Below are 4,063 nucleotides of genomic sequence, written 5' to 3'. Positions count from 1 at the left end.
TATATATATATATATATATGCCAGGTCGCTCTTGAGTGCTACTGGTAACATGTAATCTAGTACAACCTGTCGCATGGTCGGGTCGTCGGTGACTAAACTAGCAACCCCCACCAGGTTTGCTTGGTGAGGGGGGGGGGGTTGGACACCCTGCGGGATGAAAAATAAGACCCGTCAAAGGGCGTATGAATTCCTGAACTCATCAAGAAAAACTAAAAATAAACATCCTTTGAATTTTAGCTGTTGGAATGCGCGCGCACTTCTTGAAGATAATTTCAACAAGAGGCCAGAGAGGCGTACTGCACTTTTTGCATGTGAACTTAAGAAATATCCCCTTGATATAATTGCGATCTCTAAAACTCATCTCTGTCGAGGGTCAAGTAAAAGAACCTAAATATGGATATACTATCTTTTGGAGAGGCCTATCTAAGGGTCAGCGTAGAGAATCTCGTTGGGTTTGCTCTCCAGAATACATTAGCATCCTCCATTGCAGATCTACCAAGTAGTATATCTGAATGGATCATGTCATGCCGTATTAAACTGACAAAAGGTAGGTTTCTTACCGTTGTCAGTATTTATGCTCCAAAAATGTCTCATTATGATGAAACTGTAGGACAGTTTTATGATGATCTAGCATAATTATTGAAGGAAGTATCCGTCAAATGTAAATAATGTAAAAAATGTACATAATTCCCCATCTCTTAAATATAGAACTGTATGAAAGCTAGAGTTAACTTTGGTGGTAGGCTCTCTGAATCTTTGGCCATTGAAAATGGAGTGAAGCAAAGAGACTTGATGCGCCACCCTCTTTGCAATATATTGGGTTGTCGGGAAAGTTCGTGCCGATTTATAAAGGAAAGAAAAAGGTCAATAAATACTTGCCATTACATTTTTAATCAACTAAATTTGAACCATTTTGTTGCACAATGCGTCTCCACCTTTCCTTTAACTTGAAAATACCCTCTTCCTAGAACTGAGGTGCTTTCATGACAAAGAATTCATCAAGGTATCTTTTTACGTCATAATTAGGTCTGACGTGTAGCGGTAATTTGATCGACAAAGAATCCGGACAAGAGAGAATGCATTGATAATCTTCGGTCCATAACTATTTTATTACGATACGGAAATTGGTGTGTTAGGGTGCATAATGATCATACCCTGTTTGAATAGATAGATAAGGACTTGCTCAGAAACGCATCCGTTTAATTGTAAGGTAAATAGTGAAAGTCAAACAACACTGCTAGCATGTGCAGAAATACACATACACGCAAAGGCACACGCGCACCCGAACACGCGCGCACGCGCACACATACATACACACATGATCGCTAACGGCGTGGGTGCATATAAACACCCACTCCGCCTCGTCCATATATGCACACCGATAGTCGTTTTGTGTGGGTGTGTCTTAATGTGCATATACACCGGTAGCGTTCTCTCGTTTGTGAATGTGTAAATACCGTTTATTTGAACCTCTCTTTCTCTCTCCTTATTATATACACACTTTTGCCATCAGTTTTCCATAATGTGAGAAATCCACACTCACGCACACACTGGAATCTATCGTTTCAATTTGTGTACATTAGATTATTATTATTACTGTTTAAGTTATAAGGTGAAGCGTCATGGACGTTGCCTTGGTTTTGATACCCTCCAAAGTATTTGCAATTATTAGAAGTACACATTTTAGCTTAATCATTACATCATCTCTCTCTTTTTCTCGTCTCCCTTCTCTCTCTCCCTCCTCTCTCTCTCCCCTCTCTTTCCTCTCTCTCTCTCTCTCTCTTTCTTTCTGTCATTCACCTCTGAAGAGAATTTGGTCTTGGACCCGACCTTTCCTCAGCCAATTGTCTTGCCTTGTATTTTCCAGATAAAATATTTATGATTTATTTTTTATTTTGTACTATTTTATACATTTAAAACACACATCTCTTCTGTCTGCCCCAACCGTTTTCCAAGTACCATGTAAAAAATAAGGAAAACATCAAAGAAAAAGATGAAAGAGAAATTTCTAAATGACGAAGATGCAAATACTTGACCATAAACAAAATTCATTAAAATAATTATAAACTGATAGAATGTGAAATGATCTTAAACTTACAAAGTTTTTCAAAGCGGAAAAGAATTAAAAGGATATAAATATGCCTACAATCTGAGCGGTTGTACATATTTATCAAGAAATCATGCAGGATCAAATCTCCCTTATTCTCCTAGACCTATTGAACCACTAATTAGTATGCAGAATATTTATAAACACTAAGGCTAAGCGATATGATCTTAAATAGCATATACAAAATGAGACAAAAAGAATGTTAAAAGCGAATTAACTTTCAAATTACACTCTCAAACATAAATCCGCTAAAGAACGCGAGATAGATACGGTAAATATTTAAGGTATATCACCCAATGCATAGAAACGTAACCGACATTGCTCTGAAACATACTACAAGGACAATGTTTGCACATTATTTACATTATTTACATTTGACGGATATTTGTCCTCATCTTATTTGATATTAACACAACGTTTCGGCTAATATACCCTCCAGCCTTCATCAGGTGCCTTGGGGAAATCTCAAGCCTGTTTTCTCATTCCTAAGGTATTTTTCGATATTATTATTATTATTATTCCGGTCACTTCCTGGAATCGAACTTGGAATGTTGGGGTTAGTAGCCCGCGCTCTTAACCACGACGACGTATGCCCGTGGGCAATTATGGAGTAAATTTTAGGGTTTATAAATCTAATATTTTCCTATCCTTCCTTAATACCGGTTGCTATATGCTACGCATATCTGAACTCGGTCTGCTTAAGAGGTTGTTGTGTCCTAGCAGACAGAGTTTATATGCGATAAGTCTGCTCACCAAAGTCCCAACTGGTGAAGCACTATCGGTGATTCAAGAAAAACTAGTGACAGGCACCCATCTAAAAGAATGCACTAGTATACCAATGAGAAACCTGATGGAAATGTTGACCTTCTGCGTAGAAACTACCTACTTCAGTATAGACACTGATATATATATATATATATATATATATATATCGACAGAGGGGGGTTTAGCTATTGGTTCGCCATAATCACCGATAATAGCCAATATATGCAGAGAATAGTTTGAGAATTTGGCTTTAGAATCAACACCACTAAAGCCAACTCTATGGCTACGATATGTTGATGCCTTTATACTCTGGCCTCACCAGGAAGATGTGTCCAAACACTGTTAGATCATGGGAACTCAATAAAGCTATCCATACGGATCAGACTGGAAAAGGAAAAAAGACAACCAGCTAGAATTCCTGGACGTATTAATAACACGCACCAAGTATGGATTCAGGAGATCCGTATACCGCAAGCTGACCTTCACTGGATGATACCTTAACTTCATTTCCCACTTCAAATACAGTGTAAAACGTCGACCAAAGAATATAAGTAGCGATCGTAATACCCACCATGAAGTAATGAAAAAGCTAAGTAACAATCTATTAAGTAACAAGTACCCCAAAACATACTAATCACTCAAATTATGAAGAACAGAGGGGATGAAACCAATAAACTGTCCACAGTCTGTCCACCCTATGTGAAAGGCAATTATCAGATACACAAGATATGCGGCCCATATGACACCTGGATAATAATCAAGCGTAATCCAACATTTGGCAAATATCTCCTTCGAGTAACACCACAAATAGAAGAGAATATGACCAAAGACTCCATGTACTCCAGCCCATGCATCTGTGGTAGGTTATACAAAAGCGAAACATATCGCCCCCTCAAAATAAGGGTAGACGAACATCGCAAAGCTGTGACATGAGGAGATATTGATAAATAGGTTATAGCTGATCATGTATAGAAAAATGGAGACCACCTCTCCTTGTGGAATTAAGTTAAAATAATATGAAAACTAAAAGAAGCAGCATATATCTTAGGACACAACAACCTCCTAAGCAAACCGAGTACAGATACGAATATCATATGGAAACCGGTATTAAGGAACGATAGGAAAATGTTAGATCTATAAGCCCTAAAATTCACTCCATAATAGCACACAGGTATATATATATATATATAT

The sequence above is a fragment of the Octopus bimaculoides genome, chromosome 3 (assembly GCF_001194135.2).
Source record: "Octopus bimaculoides isolate UCB-OBI-ISO-001 chromosome 3, ASM119413v2, whole genome shotgun sequence".
Taxonomy (NCBI): domain Eukaryota; kingdom Metazoa; phylum Mollusca; class Cephalopoda; order Octopoda; family Octopodidae; genus Octopus; species Octopus bimaculoides.
Note: the sequence above shows the minus strand (reverse complement) of the source record.